At 37.6% G+C, this 19,352-nt stretch overlaps 1 protein-coding gene across 6 annotated transcripts in view; it reads right to left on the reverse strand.

The window, feature by feature from the left end:
* LOC109027749 (protein C-mannosyl-transferase DPY19L1-like) overlaps positions 1–19,352 on the reverse strand; it is a 135,533-nt gene that overhangs the window by 110,828 nt on the left and 5,353 nt on the right. For 2 of the 6 annotated variants that reach the window (XR_010134441.1, XM_055347528.2), the window contains exons 4-6: positions 18,640–18,750; positions 15,054–15,111; positions 12,429–12,520 (exon numbers count right to left, since the gene is read on the reverse strand). The gene's annotated coding sequence lies outside the window, so the exon portion shown is untranslated. Of the gene's footprint in view, positions 1–11,720; positions 12,078–12,428; positions 12,521–15,053; positions 15,112–18,639; positions 18,751–19,352 lie in introns of those variants that run through there. The other 4 variants (XM_055347530.2, XM_063708097.1, XM_055347529.2 and 1 more) reach the window with 4 other exon arrangements.

The following is a 19,352-nucleotide window of genomic DNA, read 5'->3' on the forward strand; positions in this document are numbered from 1 at the left end:
TTCAGCCCCAGTCTCTTTTTCCATTCCTTCTGAAATTTTGATGATACAAATATTAGATCTTTTGTTACTACACCATAGGTCCGGGAGGCTCTGTACTTTTTCCTGTGATTTTCTCTCAATTTACATTGAGAGATTTCTATTGTTCTATCTGCAAGAGCAGTGACTGCTTCTTCAGTAATATTCACTCCGCTACCAAGTCCATTTACTGAATTTTAATTTCAGTTATTGTATTTTTCAGTTCTATAATCACCAAGTTGTTCTTAAAAAAAAAAAAAAACAATTCTTTGGTGAGATTTTATAGCCTTTTCATTTGCTTCCAGAGTATTTAAAACTGCTCATTGAAGTGTTTTTATGATGATTGCTTTAAAACCCTTGCCGAATAATCCCCACATCCTATTCATCTCAGTGTTGACATTTGTTGATTGTCTTTTCTCATTCAAGTTGTTATTTTCTCCATTCTTGCTATGATGAGTGGTTTTTCTATTGTGTCCAGTACATTTTTTATATTATGTTAGAGACTGTGGATCCTATCTTAAATTTCTATTTCAGCAGACAGTCACTTTGTTTTTAGGTTTATCACGCAACTCCTGGCCTACTTCTGTGTGCTATAGTTACAATGACAGTTTAGTTTTCAGAGTCTTTGCAGTGCTAGTGCTATTGTGGTCAGCTTGATTCATCTGGTGCCCTGGTGCTCCGTCTCCACCCCAAATCATGCTGCCGATGCAGGAAGAATGTATTTCCCATGTCCTGTTGCCATGGGGTAGAGGGTCGGCAGAGGGCAGAGGGCAGAGGGCTCTTTCCTAGGGTGCCTAGTCCTAGCAGGGCACCTGTTAGATCCCCGCTGCTGCTACCTGCATGGGCAGCCTCCCTGGAGGGAAAAGTAGATACCAGACCCACAGGATGGAGAGCATTTCCCTGGACCCTCTTTCTGAGTGTCTTCTGCCACTGGATGGAGTTTCAGGAGATGGCAGCCTGTGGTGTTTTTCTGTGAGTTCTGAGGTACCTAACTAGTCTGCCTTTCTATATAGCATTGGGCTGGGATTGGAGCTACAGTTATGAAATCATGATTTCATACACACACACGTGTGCACATACGTGCAGTGAAAGGGCCTAGAAACAAGGACACACTGGTAGTAATAAGTGCACATACCACTCAGGTCTTGGTTTCCAAATACCATTCTCCTCTAAAAGGAACCAGGGCTCCTTGGAAAAAACGGCTGATTCCAAGGCTAGCACAAGGAAAATCAAGAAAAGCCTGGAGCATTATAAATTTATAAAGACATGTGAAAAAGACATCTAGCTTAGGAACATTCCAAACGGCGAGGCCTGGAACTGATATTTGTGTATAACATATGGTTTTTCTCATATAGACAGACTATTCCAGCATCATTTAGTGAAAAGTGACCTGCAAGACAATCTTGCTGAAATTGCTTTGAATCTGAACATCAGCTGAGGAGAACTGCATTACATGAACCTTCATACACATAAATGTGATTCATTTTTCTATTTATGTCTTAGAATTATTAAAATAAATTTTCATACAAATACTATATGTATTTTGTTAGATTCATTCAGATCCTATGCATTTTTCTTCCTAATACATAAGGCATATTTTTAAAAAATATGTTTTCTGTTTGTTGCCAAAGAATAGAAATGCAATTGATTTTTGAATATTAAACTTATATCTAGCCATGGTATTGAACTCTTCTAATTCCTAATAAGTTGTCAATTATTTTATTCTTTCTAGGTAAATATTGATACTATAATAAATTTTCCTTCTTTCTGTTTCTTTCCTTTTCCTATTATTTACTTTTCTTGCATTACTAGGCTAGTTTGGACTTTAATAAAATGTGAAAAAGCACATTTATCTTTATCTTGATTTTAAACAGAACACTCTAAATACTTTATTATCAGTTAAGACTAATGACTGCTGAAGAATTTTACTGGGTTGAGAAAACTGTTATTTCTATTGTGTTACATGTTTTCATTATAAATGGGTGTTCAATTTTATCAATTTTATTTTCTGCATCTAATGGGATGATCATAAGACTTTTTCTCTTTTAATCTGTTAGTGTGATAACTTACATTTTTGGATTTTCCAGAAACGTCTTTGGATTCCTAGAATAAGCCAGATTTATCACAAGTGGATTATCTTTATCACATATATGGCTGTTCTTGAGTTACTAATCTTTTATACTTTTGTGTGTAAGGAATGTTTTTAATCTAGGTGAAATTTTGAATTTATGCTCACAAGTAAGAATATCCTTTCTCATACTATCCTTATCCGGCCTTAGTACTGAGCTTTAGATTATCTTGGAGGTTCCATTTCCCTTCTTGTAATGATTCTTATGCCTCATGGCACACACAAAGTTCCCCTTTGTAAATTTCATATGAGCTCAATTCAATAATTACCTTGCCACCAAAAACTGGAGTCTCCCATTAAACAGTGAATTTGCTTCTATTGATGTTAAACTCTAAACTGAATCACTTAGATCTGAAAATACCTTGTTCAGGTTGTGTGTGATAAACACTTACCTTTGCCAAAGATATACAGAGCTAAAAACAGAAAATAATACCTAGGGAGGCTTAAAAAACATGTAAGCTGAACATTTGGTTAAATCTCAACTTTTCTTTCCTTAGATTTTTTGTTTCTTTGATATTCTTGAATTTAAAACTTAGTCAATTCATGTTCTTTCCAGTCTACTACCGAAAATATTGAAAATGAAGACAGTAAATTTTCCTTTGAGTGCAGCCTTGGCAGAATTTTTTTGATGTTTATGGACACTCTTCTACTTATTGTCATTTTTCAATAGTTTGCAACTGAAATTCTGACCTTCTTTTGAGTTGTTATTAAATTGCTCAATTTTTCTGAAGTGAAAGAATTATATATTACAAGTGTAATGTCGATATGTGAATTTCTACAAAGCCTGCATGCCTAAGGACAGGTGGCCTGGGTAAAGAGTCAAATTGGTAGAACCAATAAAGAATAATAAAAAGACAAAAAAAGCATCATGTCATTCACTCAACAACTTAGTGGACAAATCTTTCTATATTTTCACCATAAAGGATGAGAGAATGCCGCCAACAAGAAGAAAATAGCAACTCCTTACATTTTGTTCTTTTGTATTGTGGGTAGGAACCTACCTCCTCAACTTGTAACATTTCCAGACTTATCATCTCAATATATAACATGAAAACATACAGTTCATTTCTTCCGTCACCCAGGGTGGAGTGCAGTGGGGTGATCATGGCTCACTGCAACCTTCCTGGGCTCAAGCGATCCTCCTACCTCAGCCTCCTGAGTAGTTGGGATCACAGGCTCATGCCACCATGCTCAACTAGTTTTTCTATTTTTGGTAGAGATGGGGTTTTGCTATGTTGCCCAGGCTGGTCTCAAACTCCTGGGCTGAAGCTCTCTGTTCATGCTGGCCTCCCAAAGTGCTGTGATTACAGGCATGAACCACTGTGTGTGGCCCAGGGTTTATTTTTTAATAGAAGTACATCACAGACCAGAGAAAAAGAATATCATCTGTCTCATACTAAGAGAATTTAAGAGTTGCACTACCTGCCTAATAACTTATTTTACTAGGAAACCATGGAGGTAATATGGGCCATCCATCTGCATATTAGGGAAGAAGCCAAACAAAGATTAGGTTGTGGCTGAGTTCAAATTAGAAGGGGCTGGGAGACTGTAAGGAAAAAGTTAAAAGGACAAAAGTAATAGAGTCTAAAGTTGGAAGATGGCCGAATAGGAACAGCTCCAGTCAACAGCTCCCAGAGTGAGCGACACAAAAGACGGGTGATTTCTGCATTTCCATCTGAGGTACCGGGTTCATCTCACTAAGGAGTGCCAGACAGTGGGCGCAGGACAGTGGGTGCAGCGCACCATACCTGAGCCGAAGCAGGGCGAGGCCTTGCCTCACTTGGGAAGCGCAAGGGGTCAGGGAGTTCCCTTTCTGAGTCAAAGAAAGGGGTGACAGATGGCACTTGGAAAATCGGGTCACTCCCACCCGAATACTGCGCTTTTCCGACGGGCTTAAAAAACGGTGCACCACGAGATTATATCCCGCACCTGGCTCGGAGGGTCCTACGCCCACGGAGTCTCACTGATTGCTAGCACAGCAGTCTGAGATCAAACTGCAAGGTGGCAGCGAGGCTGGGGGAGGGGCGCCCGCCATTGCCCAGGCTTGCTTAGGTAAACAAAGGAGCCGGGAAGCTCGAACTGGGTGGAGCCCACCACAGCTCAAGGAGGCCTGCCTGCCTCTGTAGGCTCCACCTCTGGGGACAGGGCACAGACAAACAAAAAGACAGCAGTAACCTCTGCAGACTTAAATGTCCCTGTCTGACAGCTTTGAAGAGAGCAGTGGTTCTCCCAGCACACAGCTGGAGATCTGAGAACGGGCAGACTGCCTCCTCAAGAGGGTCCCTGACCCCTGACCCCTGAGCAACCTAACTGGGAGGCATCCCCCAACAGGGGCAGACTGACACCTCACACGGCCGGGTACTCCTCTGAGACAAAAATTCCAGAGGAACGATCAGACAGCAGCATTCGCGGTTCATGAAAATCCGCTGTTCTGCAGCCACTGCTGCTGATATCCAGGCAAACAGGGTATGGAGTGGACCTCTAGCAAACTCCAACAGACCGGCAGCTGAGGGTCCTGTCTGTTAGGAGGAAAACTAACAAACAGAAAGGACATCCACACCAAAAACCCATCTATACATCACCATCATCAAAGACCAAAAGTAGATACAACCACAAAGATGGGGAAAAAACAGAGCAGAAAAACTAGAAACTCTAAAAAGCAGAGCGCCTCTCCTCCTCCAAAGGAATGCAGTTCCTCACCAGCAACGGAACAAAGCTGGATGGAGAATGACTTTGACGAGTTGAGAGAAGAAGGCTTCAGACGATCAAACTACTCCGAGCCACAGGAGGAAATTCAAACCAAAGGCAAAGAAGTTAAAAATTTTGCAAAAAATTTAGACGAATGTGTAACTAGAATAACCAATACAGAGAAGTGCTTAAAGGAGCTGATGGAGCTGAAAGCCAAGGCTCAAGAACTACGTGAAGAATGCAGAAGCCTCAGGAGCCGATGCGATCAACTGGAAGAAAGGGTATCAGCGATGGAAGATGAAATGAATGAAATGAAGTGAGAAGGGAAGTTTAGAGAAAAAAGAATAAAAAGAAACAAACAAAGCCTCCAAGAAATATGGGACTATGTGAAAAGACCAAATCTACATCTGACTGGTGTACCTGAAAGTGATGGGGAGAATGGAACCAAGTTGGAAAACACTCTGCAGGATATTATCCAGGAGAACTTCCCCAATCTAGCAAGGCTGGCCAACATTAAGATTCAGGAAATACAGAGAATGCCACAAAGATACTCCTCGAGAAGAGCAACTCCAAGACACATAATTGTCAGATTCACCAAAGTTGAAATGAAGGAAAAAATGTTAAGGGAAGCCAGAGAGAAAGGTCGGGTTACCCACAAAGGGAAGCCCATCAGACTAACAGCGGATCTCTCAGCAGAAACTCTACAAGCCAGAAGAGAGTGGGGGCCAATATTCAACATTCTTAAAGAAAATAATTTTCAACCCAGAATTTCATATCCAGCAAAACTAAGCTTCATAAGTGAAGAAGAAATAAAATACTTTACAGACAAGCGAATGCTGAGAGATTTTGTCACCACCAGGCCTGTCCTAAAAGAGCTCCTGAAGGAAGCACTAAACATGGAAAGGAACTACCGGTACTAGCTGCTGCAAAATCATGCCAAATTCTAAAGACCATCAAGGCTAGGAAGAAACTGCATCAACTAATGAGCAAAATAACCAGCTAACATCATAATGACAGGATCAAATTCACACATAACAATATTAACTTTAAATGTAAATGGACTAAATGCTCCAATTAAAAGACACAGACTGGCAAATTGGATAAAGAGTCGAGACCCATCAGTATGCTGTATTCAGGAAACCCATCTCACGTGCAGAGACACACATAGGCTCAAAATAAAAGGATGGAGGAAGATCTACCAAGCAAATGGAAAACAAAAAAAGGCAGGGGTTGCAATCCTAGTCTCTGATAAAACAGACTCTAAACCAACAAAGATCAAAAGAGACAAAGAAGGCCATTACATAATGGTAAAGGGATCAATTCAACACGAAGAGCTAACTATCCTAAATATATATGCACCCAATACAGGAGCACCCAGATTCATAAAGCAAGTCCTGAGTGACCTACAAAGAGACTTAGGCTCCCACACATTAATAATGAGAGACTTTAACACCCCACTGTCAACATTAGACAGATCAACGAGACAGAAAGTGAACAACGATACCCAGGAATTGAACTCAGCTCTGCACCAAGCAGACCTAACAGATATCTACAGAACTCTCCACCCCTAATCAACAGAATATACATTTTTTTTCAGCACCACACCACACCTATTCCAAAATTGACCACATACTGGGAAGTAAAGCTCTCCTCAGCAAATGTAAAAGAACAGAAATTATAACAAACTGTCCCTCAGACCACAGTGCAATCAAACTAGAACTCAGGATTAAGAATCTCACTCAAAACCGCTCAACTACTTGGAAACTGAACAACCTGCTCCTGAATGACTACTGGGTACATAATGAAATGAAGGCAGAAATAAAGATGTTCTTTGAAACCAACGAGAACAAAGACACAACATACCAGAATCTCTGGGACACATTCAAAGCAGTGTGTAGAGGGAAATTTATAGCACTAAATGCCCACAAGAGAAAGCAGGAAAGATCCAAAATTGACACCCTAACACCACAATTAAAAGAACTAGAAAAGCAAGAGCAAACACATTCAAAAGCTAGCAGAAGGCAAGAAATAACTAAAATCAGAGCAGAACTGAAGGAAATAGAGACACAAAAAACCCTTCAAAAAATTAATGAATCCAGGAGCTGGTTTTTTGAAAGGATCAACAAAATTGATACACCGCTAGCAAGACTAATAAAGAAAAAAAGAGAGAAGAATCAAATAGATGCAATAAAAAATGATAAAGGGGATATCACCACCGATCCCATGGAAATACAAACTACCATCAGAGAATACTACAAACATCTACACAAATAAACTAGAAAATCTAGAAGAAATGGATAAATTCCTTGACACACACACCCTCCCAAGACTAAACCAGGAAGAAGTTGAATCTCTGAATAGATGAATAACAGGAGCTGAAATTGTGGCAATAATCAATAGCTTACCAACCAAAAAGAGTCCAGGACCAGATGGATTCACAGCCGAATTCTACCAGAGGTACAAGGAGGAACTGGTACCATTCCTTCTGAAACTATTCCAAGCAATAGAAAAAGAGGGAATCCTCCCTAACTCATTTTATGAGGCCAGCATCATGCTGATACCAAAGCCGGGCAGAGACACAACCAATAAAGAGAATTTTAGACCAATATCCTTGATGAACATTGATGCAAAAATCCTCAATAAAATACTGGCAAACCGAATCCAGCAGCACATCAAAAAGCTTATCCACCATGATCAAGTGCGCTTCATCCCTGGGATGCAAGGCTGGTTCAATACACGCAAATCAATAAATGTAATCAAGCATATAAACAGAACCAAAGACAAAAACCACACGATTATCTCAATAGATGCAGAAAAGGCCTTTGACAAAATTCAACAACGCTTCATGCTAAAAACTCTCAATAAATTAGGTATTGATGGGACGTATCTCAAATTAATAAGAGCTATCTATGACAAACCCACAGCCAATATCATACTGAATGGGCAAAAACTGGAAGCATTCCCTTTGAAAAACTGGCACAAGACAGTTTTCAAAGGAAAACTTTGAAACCTCTATCACCACTCCTATTCAACATAGTGTTGGAAGTTCTGGCCAGGGCAATTAGGCAGGAGAAGGAAATAAAGGGTATTCAATTAGAAAAAGAGGAAATCAAATTGTCCCTGTTTGCAGATGACATGATTATATACCTAGAAAACCCACTGTCTCAGCCCAAAACCTCCTTAAGCTGATAAGCAACTTCAGCAAAGTCTCAGGATACAAAATCAATGTACAAAAATCACAAGCATTCTTATACACCAATAACAGACAAACAGAGAGCCAAATCATGAGTGAACTCTCATTCACAATTGCTTCAAAGAGAATAAAATACCTAGGAATCCAACTTACAAGGGATGTGAAGGACCTCTTCAAGTAGAACTACAAACCACTGCTCAATGAAATAAAAGAGGATACAAAGAAATGGAAGAACATTCCATGCTCATGGGTAGGAAGAATCTATATTGTGAAAATGGCCATACTGCCCAAGGTAATTTACAGATTCAGTGCCATCCCCATCAAGCTACCAATGCCTTTCTTCACAGAATTGGAAAAAACTACTTTAAAGTTCATATGGAACCAAAAAAGAGCCTGCATCGCCAAGTCAATCCTAAGCCAAAAGAACAAAGCTGGAGGCATCACGCTACCTGACTTCAAACTATACTACAAGGCTACAGTAACCAAAACAGCATGGTACTGGTACCAAAACAGAGATATAGATCAATGGAACAGAACAGAGCCCTCAGAAATAACGCCGCATATCTACAACTATCTGATCTTTGACAAACCTGAGAAAAACAAGCAATGGGGAAAGGATTCCCTATTTAATAAATGGTGCTGGGAAAACTGGCTAGCCATATGTAGAAAGCTGAAATTGGATCCCTTCCTTACACCTTACACAAAAATTAATTCAAGATGGATTAAAGACTTACATGTTAGACCCGAAACCATAAAAACTCTAGAAGAAAACCTAGGCATTACCATTCAGGACATAGGCATGGGCAAGGACTTCATGTCTAAAACACCAAAAGCAATGGCAACAAAAGCCAAAATTGACAAATGGGATCTAATTAAACTAAAGAGCTTCTGCACAGCAAAAGAAACTACCATCAGAGTGAACAGGCAACCTACAGAATGGGAGAAAATTTTTGCAACCTACTCATCTGACAAAGGGCTAATATCCAGAATCTACAATGAACTCAAACAAATTTACAAGAAAAAAACAACCCCATCAAAAAGTGGGTGAAGGACATGAACAGACACTTCTCAAAAGAAGACATTTATGCAGCCAAAAAACACATGAAAAAATGCTCACCATCACTGGCCATCAGAGAAATGCAAATCAAAACCACAATGAGATACCATCTCACACCAGTTAGAATGGCAATCATTAAAAAGTCAGGAAACAACAGGTGCTGGAGAGGATGTGGAGAAATAGGAACACTTTTACACTGTTCATGGTTACTAGTTCAACCATTGTGGAAGTCAGTGTGGCAACTCCTCAGGGATCTAGAACTTGAAATACCATTTGACCCAGCCATCCCATTAACAGGTATATACCCAAAGGACTATAAATCATGCTGCTATAAAGACACATGCACACGTATGTTTAGTGTGGCACTATTCACAATAGCAAAGACTTGGAACCAACCCAAATGTCCAACAATGATAGACTGGATTAAGAAAATGTGGCACATATACACCATGGAATACTATGCGGCCATAAAAAATGACGCATTCATGTCCTGTGTAGGGACATGGATGAAATTGGAAATCATCCTCCTCAGTAAACTATCGCAAGCACAAAAAACCAAACACCGCATATTCTCACTCATAGGTGGGAAATGAACAATGAGAACACATGGACACAGGAAGGGGAATGTCACACTCTGGGGACTGTTGTGGAGTTGGGGGAGGGGGGAGGGATAGCATTAGGAGATATACCTAACACTAAATGACGAGTTCATGGGTGCAGCACACCAGCATGGCACATGTATACATATGTAACCTGCACATTGTGCACATGTACCCTAAAACTTAAAAGTATAATAATAATTAAAAAAATAAAAAATAGAAATGTTACTGTTACGTGAAAAAAATAACATTGTAATTTACCATTAAATATTCTAAATACAAAAGCTCGTTTTCCTCTACATCTGCATGACATTAGAAATTTAATACTCCAGCAAGGAGGTCACAAAATAGGACATGGCGCTGCCCCTGCACACCTCAACATGCTTCTCCTGTATGTGTAGCAACAACTTTTGTATACCACCACTTTTCTATTTCAAAAAACATTGAAGAGAAATGTAAGTGCTGACAAAGTAATAAGTTAACAACTATGGGAAAAATTAAAGGAAAAAGAATCTTAAAAAATTAAAAAATCATTCTAGAATTCAGCTGAAGCATGTGGAAGTTTAAATTGTCCATTCTGCATTACTGAGATGTATTGGGAACCAATACCTTTTACCACAGAGAATTATAGTAACTTTTGGATAAGAAAAAAGAAACACAAACATTTTACCTAAATAATAAAACTGTAACTGCTCCTTTTATAAATGCTGTATTGGATTTTGATGAATCTTTGTATAATCGTATATAAATTTTCAAAAACAAAATTCTAAATGTTCATATTGTTTATTGTTATCATAAAATACTCATTATGTACTTTGTAATCTTACATTTTTCAAACAAAAATTAGTTCTGACTAAAATACAGAGTATAGCACATGCACTCAATGATACAACCCTAAATGTTCTCATTAAGACATTTTATTCCATGAAAGCCCTGACTGACCAGACTGATATCACCTCAAAAAAATAAAAATAACCCACCTTCCTAGGAATTAAACTGGGAATGAATAGCAAGGGGTGATGAAGAATGGTCAGCTTCCATCACCTAATCTTTGAGAGAAGGCAAAGTGTAGAGCAAAGATACAGAAATCTGAATGAGGAGGAGGTTCCTAAATCCAAATTCAACCCCAGAATATACTTGTCAGGTTGGTAAGAAATCAGAAGTTAGCCTGCTCCATTCTCAAGGTTTGTGCCACTCCAGTACACTACTATTTACCACTCTTCAATTAGCTTTATCTGAGTGCCACAAATATTTGCATGGACGTGTGCAGTGTTCTGTGGTTAAAGAGATAAATATGGCATGGTCCCTGTTTCCAGTGGTACTTTTAAATACATGTAATTGGCTGGGCACAGTGGCTCACGCCTGTAATCCCAGCACTTTGGGAGGCCGAAGCGGGCGGATCACTTGAGGTCAGGAGTTCAAGGTCAGGTTTTGCCTGGACAACATGGCAAAACCCTGCCTCTACCAAAAATACAAAAACTAGCTGGGGGTGGTGGTGTGCACCTGTAATCCCAGCTACTTGGGAGGCTGAGGCAGGAGAATCGCTTGAACCCGGGAAGCAGAGGTTGCAGTGAGCCGATCATGCCACTGCACTCCAGCCTGGGTGACAGAGCAAGACTTCATCTCTAAAGAAATAAATAAATAAAAATTTGTGTATGTGTGGATGATTCATAAATTTACTGTTTCAAAAAAGAAGGAAGAAAAACAAATGATTTTTATATAAGGCAGAATCTGCCAGGGACTTAGGTGAAGAATGGGGTCCTCTGGGAGTTTGGAGGAGATCGTGATCATTATTTCATTCAGTGAGAGTTCTCATTAGTATTCTATCAAATTTATTTCTCTGATAAGGCTATTTATACTATTCTACCACATAAGGTTTTTTTTGTTCATTTCTCAGACCTTTTATATATCTAAAACGCTTATAAATGTAATCCCTACAAAAAAAGTGTATCCAAAAAAAAAAGTTTGAAATGAAACTGGTTGTCCTGTTAGAAACATTAGTTGTTCAGAAATGCTTCATAAATATGTGAATATACGTACTCTTTATCCATCTAACTCCGCATTTCCCAAATTCGTTTGCACACAGAACACTTTTTTCATGGCACATTCATCAAAACCACAGGTTAGAAAACAATGTCAGAGTACCTAAACTTTGAAGAGAAAATGTAATTGTTTCTCAAAAACTTCTGAATCTTGGCAAACTATATACAAACACATATCTTTTGGTTTATTAAAATATAATGTAGTTATCTAAAACCTGTAGCCTACACTCTTAAATGGAGAGCAATTTTTACGTAGCAATTTTGAATTATTTTCTTAACTCTATACTCAATTTACTTTTAAAATAACTAAAAAAGATCAATTTGGTAATTACAACTTCATAGGTTGAAGTATATATATATATATAATATATATATTTACATATTTTTTTTTAGAGGGAGTCTCGCTCTGTGCCCACGCTGGAGTGTAGTGGCACAATCTTGGCTCACTGCAACCTGTGCCTCCCGGGTTCAAGCAATTCTCCTGCCTCAGCCTCCCAAGTAGCTGGGATTACAGATGCACAGCACCATGCCTGGCTAACTTTTGTATTTTAGTAGAGACAAGGTTTCACCATGTTGGCCAGGCTGGTCTCGAACTCCTGACCTCAAGTGATCCGCCCACCTCAGCCTCCCAAAGTGCTGAACTGAAGCATATTTTAAGACACTTAAATTATAATTTATTTGCCTTTGTTTTATAAATCGAAGTTACCTGAGAATCAAAGTTAAAATATACATCTGAAGTACAAGGAATGGATAGGAAAAACTTTCACAGAGAGGTTGTGTCCACATCACATGGGTGACCTGAAATCAACAAAATGCCCACTTTACATCATGTTTACTACAACAAACATTTAAAAACCAGGGGTGAGTTTGTTTTAGTAATTTCAATACTAGGCTCACTAGATCCCATTTCTGAGTGTCTGGCATAGCTTCTCAGTTTTTGAAGCTCTCTTAACGCATGAGGCCATTAAGTAGAGAGCAATTAACTACCATGTCCAGAAACCAGCAACAGATATATCAGACCGAGCAAAATGAAACCCAAGGGACAAACAAGATTGTACGTATACGAGTTGTGAGAATTCTGGGACTGACCAACTAGATCCATAGTCCAGCCCTGCAGTATGATCCTGGCATATGATCCTGGCATCCCAGGCTTTGGGATATATGCATGCCGAGACAAACACCTAAACAAATGTCACCTAGGTCATTCGCAAGCACCATGAGAGTTTCTACGTTAACAAGTATGAACGAATATAAATACACACTTTGAATAGCTAAGATTGCCTCAGATTTTGTAAAATGTACTTTAAAAAAGGTTAAGTATATATTTTAAAAACAACTAGAAGTATTTGGGAACTACAAATGTGATGCATGCAACGAAAGTATTAAATTTTCACGCAAACTTTAAAATTACTTCTAAGACATATGGGTCAGAGTATTAGAAAAATTTTCCATCAGAAATTCTGAAATTCTAGAAAGAATGTGAACTCTTATTACTTTGCAAGAGTCTTAGAAGTTATTGCTCCTCTTCCAAGATACCAAAATTGTAAATGTTGGAAGAGGAATTATGATACATAAAAGAAAGTCAGCTTATACCAACAGTTGTCTGGCACACTCAAAGAAAAAGCTTTGTCTTTAAATCAGCACATTGTTGAATGTCAATGCATTTGTTTGCTTTAAAATAATATATATGGCTTTGCGGAAGGCCGCAGGGTCCTCTGCCTAGGAAAACCAGAGAACTTTGTTCACTTGTTTATCTGCTGACCTTCCCTCCACTATTGTCCTGTGACCCTGCCAAATCCCCCTCTGCAAGAAACACCTAAGAATGATCAATAAAAAATAAAAATAAATAAAAATAAAAAAAAATAAAAATAAAATAAAAAAATATATATATGGCTTTTATGTATAATTTTTATGATTTCTTTATCTAACTGATTTTTAAAAATTAACCCAACAGCAATGGATAAAAGTACTTCTACCCCGGCCGGGCGTGGTGGCTCACGCCTGTAATCCCCAGTACTTTGGGAGGCCAAGGCGGGTGGATCACAAGGTCAGGAGTTCGAGACCAGCCTGGCCAACATGGTGAAACCCCATCTCCACTAAAAATACAAAAATTTAGCTGAGCATGGTGGCACATGCCTGTAATCCCAGCTACTCAGGAGGCTGAGGCAGGAGAACCGCTTGAACCCGCCAGGCAGAGGTTGCAGTGAGCCAAGATCACGCCACGGCACTCCAGCCTGGGCAGCAGAGCAAGACTCCATCTTGAAAAAAAAAATACTTCTACCCTATGAAACCTGTGTCATAACATATTAAATATTTTGCTCCCAAGACCTAGGAGTCAGAATCTCTCTCTTTTTCATTGCCATATCCTCAGCATCTAACAGAGTATGGACATGGTATATACCAATATTTTGTTGAATGTATCCATCGTATTTGAAATAAGCTTCTATGAGCTCTTTTTTAGGTGGACTATGTTTCATTGGGCTGAATTAGTAAGTTAATGTCTATTTTGAATTCAGCATTTTGCATTACTGAACAGACAGCATGACATAACACAAAGAAGTGAGGGAGCAGGTGGCAGTGTCTTAACCGTGTCCCTGCTGTCAGGCCTGAGGCCTCTTTCATTGTTGTTAAGGGGAGTGCAATGCATACAAAGTTTCAGTTAGGCAAGATAAATAAGTTCTAGAGATCTGCTATACAACATTGTGTTAACACTGTATTGTACACTTACAAATCTATTAAGAGGGCAGATCTCATGTTACTTATTCTTACCACAATAAAAAAGTTGAATATATATGTTATACATATAAAATATATAAAAGTTTTTATAAAATATAACTATAATTTTATAATTAATAAAATATAAATTAATATATATATGAGGTTTTAAATGGCAGACAGACATAGAATGGGAAATCCAGCTTCATCATGTAGTAAATGTAGAATGTGGATAAGTAACTTAATTTTCTCTAAATTTAAATTTCATAACTTGTATGGTAAGGCTACCACCACCCACAAAAAAAGTTTAGTGGGAATAAATCAGATAATGTGCATGACGTGATTCAACTCAACAAGTACAGTATTTCCTTTTCTCTACAGAATATATGTATATGTATATATTTACTAAAAATAAGGCAAGAGATTTCATGTTTGAAATTCTAGCTATTTAAACATTTCGATCAGCATGATTAAAATATCAACTTATAACACGAGGGTCTTTAAAATATTGTGAAGTCATAAGTAGTATACAATTATATATTGTTTCGATGAGTGTATTTCTTTGTTCCTCTATAACCCCTTCTATTTCTTAAAATTTGCTTTCTAGAAAACAAACCTCTCCATGGTTGAAAAAGCAGCACAGTACTGTAATAAGACCTCCTAGTTGAGTCCCACTGTAAAAAATAATAACAGAGTATACAATCAAAATTCATGTAAAATACAGTGAGTTTTTCACAAAATTATCTCAGAATTTTAAACCATAGTTTAAATCATATTTAAAACATAATAGTACTAAACCATACCCATGTGGTTGATGTTTAAATCCTGAATGTACAATCCTAAAAAGTGTACATATAAATTAATCTCAATTTTATAATTTATCATAGCTAAAATACTTTCTAAATAAAATACATAAGGTGTGAACATAACTTTTTTTTGAGATGGGGTCTTGCTCTGTCGCACAGGCTGGAGTGCAGCGGCAAAATCTCGACTCACTGCAACCTCCACCTCCTGGGTTCCAAATATTCTCCTGCCTCAGGTTCCCAAGGAGCTGGGATTACAGGTGTGTGCCACTGTGCCCGGCTAATTTTTTTACTTTTAGTAGAGATGGGGATTCACCATGTTGGCCAAGCTGGTCTCAAACGCCTGGCCTCGTGATCCACTCGCCTCGGCCTCCCAAAGTGCTGGGATTACAGGCGTGAGCCACCGCGCCCCACCGCATTAAGTAATTTTTAAGAAACAGGCTAGCACTTTAGAGTCTAGATCACATCCTTTGAATAACCTGAATAAAGGCAAATTTTTATTTTTGAAATTGGATTTAAGGGATTGAGAGATGAAGACAAGATTCAAACAGTTTCATGTAGCATTAACTCAGAACTGTCTAAACTACTGCAAATATTCTTTACTTGAGTCCCAGACAAGCAATAATGCAGAATACAACAATCAGATGAAAGATAAAAACCATTTCTTTTGTTGTTGTCTTTTTGTTTTTTTGTTTGTTTGAAAAGGAGTCTCGCTCTGTCATGCAGGCTGGAGTGCAGTGGAGCGATCTCGGCTCACTGCAACCTCTGCCACCCCAGTTCAAGCTGACTCTTCTGCCTCAGCCTCCCGAGTAGCTGGGATTACAGGTGCCTGCCACCATGCCCGGCTAATTTTTTTTTTTTTTGTATTTTTAGTAGAGACGGGGTTTCACCATGTTAGCCAGGATGGTCTCGATCTCCTGACCTCATGATCCGCCCGCCTCGGCCTCCCAAAGTGCTGGGATTACAGGCGTGAGCCACTGCGCCTGGCCCAAAAACAGAACTTTTTTTAAAAAAAATAGAACATTTTTAAACCTGCCCAAACAATCTCAAAGCAATCCTTTTCCCTCAAATGAGCTTATATTTTTCTACACGGCATATAGAAAAGTGCATAAAATTTCTAGATTATAGAACTACTGTAAAGGGAACGTCCATATAGTCACCATATAAATAATTGAAATAGAGAAATGATTATACTCAGTCTTCACTTGCCAGCCTCCAAGGTAAGAATCAGCTACTGACCTGATTTTTGAGATTATCAACATAACTCTTTCTATACACATATCAAACTATGATTTACTTTAATCTGTTTTTAAACAACATACAAATGGAAGAATGCAGTATTTTTTTAAATTTTGTACCTGGATTCACTCATTCAAAATTATATTGGTAAGATTCAACCATGTTGTGTGTAGCTGCATAGTTCATTCATTCTCATTATTGTATACTGTTCCACCATGTTAATAAACCAAAATGTATTCATTTCTCTGTTAATGGATATTTGGGTTCTTTCCAGTTTGAAGCTATTGCAAATAATGCTACCATATTATTGTATGTACTTCCTAGTACACATGTGCAATACTTTTTTGGGAATATATATGTTAAATTAGAATTGCTGAGTTATAAGGTATCTATACCTTCAACTTTACCAGATAATATACACTGTTTACCAAAATAGTTGTACCAATTTATATGTCCACCTGTGGTGGATGAAAGCTCCTTTATCAATCTATTAGATGTGAGTTGGTATTTCACTGTGGTTTGAATTTATATTTTCTTTATAACAAATGATGGTGGTCAACTTTACATATGTTTATTGACCATTTGGTATTCTTCCGGGAAATATCAGTTCATAAACATTTTGTCCATTTTTCTATCAAGTTGTCTTTCTTCTTTGTCTTTATCTTCCCACTCTAATATAAACTTCACAAGGACAGAGACTTCTCTTCTGTATTCCAAGCACCTAGAACAGTGCTCCTGGTCACAACAGGCTTTCAATAAATATTTATCAAATTAATGAATGGAATTTCTGGATAGTAGGTGGGGCATACACTTTGTAAATATCTTCACTTACTTTCAGGTTTTTTTAATCCTACAGTTCTTTTGAGGTAAAATTGACAAACTCATCAAATTTATCAGTTTCTCCTCATGGCTGGATTTTTGTATCTTGTTTATCATTTCTTATTCCAAGTGACTTTTTCTATATTATATGCTGAACACTTTTATAAATCTGTCTTTCATATTTGAGTGTTTAATCCAGCTTGGAGTATTATTTATATAGTTTCAAGTTCTCTTTGTTCCATATGATCTCCCAATTATTCCAGCACTATTTTTTAAAATGCCTGTCCTTACCCACCAATCTGCAATACCCGCTCTTCCATATATCAAATGCCTTTAAATGTACATTTCTGCTTCTGGGCTCTACTCTATTGCAGTTATCTATTTGTCTATTCCTGTGCCAATATCACAGCGTCTTTTTACATTAGCTTTATAATATAGCAACAGTTGATAGTGCAAATCCTCCTTTTTCAAGAATACCTTGACTGTATTTGGCGCTTTGCATTTCTGAGTAACTTTTAAATCAGCTCATCAAAGTCAACAAAAAATATGTTGGAATTTTGACTGGTAGAGCATTGAATCTATAAATCTTTTTAATATCAAGTCTTCAATCAATCAATGTGGAATAGCTCTCCACTTAGATTTTCCTAGACATATCTCAGGAATGTTTTAATCATTTTCCCATAGCTGTCATATATATTTTTTGTTGGATTTATTCTGAGGAACGTCATGCTTTTAATGCTATTCTAAACAGCATCCTTTCAAAATTTCATTTTCTATTTGATCCTAAAGTATAAAATTTATAATTTTGAATTTTAATATTAATGTTTACATCTAGTAACATTGTATATTTTCTTATTGCAAATACTGTATCCATAAACTTGTAAAATTTTTCTAGATATACGATGTAATCTACTTTTAAGAACACATTTCTTTTTTTCAAGTTTTCCAATCCTTATACTTATTACTAATTTTCTTTTTACGTACCATGCTGGATAGTATCCCTGGTACAACACTGACTGTGTCACTAGTTTTCATTGATTCTATGCTAGTCTTTTTTATGCTGAAAACTTCCTAAAACAAAGAGTGTGTATATTTACTAATCTCTATATTGACATAAGCCCTATGAAAACTCAACAAATATTTGTTGAAAGAGTAAAGCTATTAATTAATTTTAATTTTAATTTTAAATGTTTTACACTACAAGAATAACATTGTAAAGAAATCTGATGATTCAGCTAGGAATATGTTCCACTGAAAGAAACAGAAAACCTAACAAAAGTAGCTTACACAATATGGATGTTGTTTACTATATCATTCAACAAGAAAATGAAAGATAAGTACCTGTTGGCATTGGTTCAGCAGCAGAAGGATGGTAGGCCAGATATATCTGCTATTTTTATGGCCTTTCCCTTATGGTCACAAGACGACCACTACAGCTCTGGGCATGACATCCTAGTGTAATAAAAGCAGGAAGAAATAGAGAAGGGGCAGCTAAGTCTGTCCTTTTGTGAGAAAGGCAGATACTTTCCTAGATGTAACCAAAACTGACTTCACCTTAGTTTTCATTGACAAAAACTCGCTGATTTGGCTATCTCAGGGAGCAATTAAGTGTGGGAGCAAAACACATGACCACTGAAATTAATTTCAACTTATCACCTGAGACCGGTCTCACTGCTTCTTCATCGTGGTACTCTTATCAAGATAGGCAGGCTAGTAGATGTAAGTGCCTGCCACATGTGATACAGTTTTTCCTACTGCTTTCTTAATTTCATCCTTAGAGAATACAATTAGAAATAAGCTGCTATTACTGCTAACCAAAGATCTCCTCCAATGTTTTCTTAATTTTACACATGAACTAGGAGATATTCCATTAAAGCCTTTGTTAGGAAATCTTAATTAGTCAAAAAAAAATCCTTAAGGGATAAAAGGGATGCCTTTGAGATAGAATTTTAGTGACATCTCCAGTTGCTGGTTACATGATATTGGTTAAGCTTCTGAAAAAATCAAATAAATCCACAAACTTTCCTGATATGAATCTAATCTCGTTAATTTTC

The sequence above is a fragment of the Gorilla gorilla genome, chromosome 6 (assembly GCF_029281585.2).
Source record: "Gorilla gorilla gorilla isolate KB3781 chromosome 6, NHGRI_mGorGor1-v2.1_pri, whole genome shotgun sequence".
Classification (NCBI taxonomy): domain Eukaryota; kingdom Metazoa; phylum Chordata; class Mammalia; order Primates; family Hominidae; genus Gorilla; species Gorilla gorilla.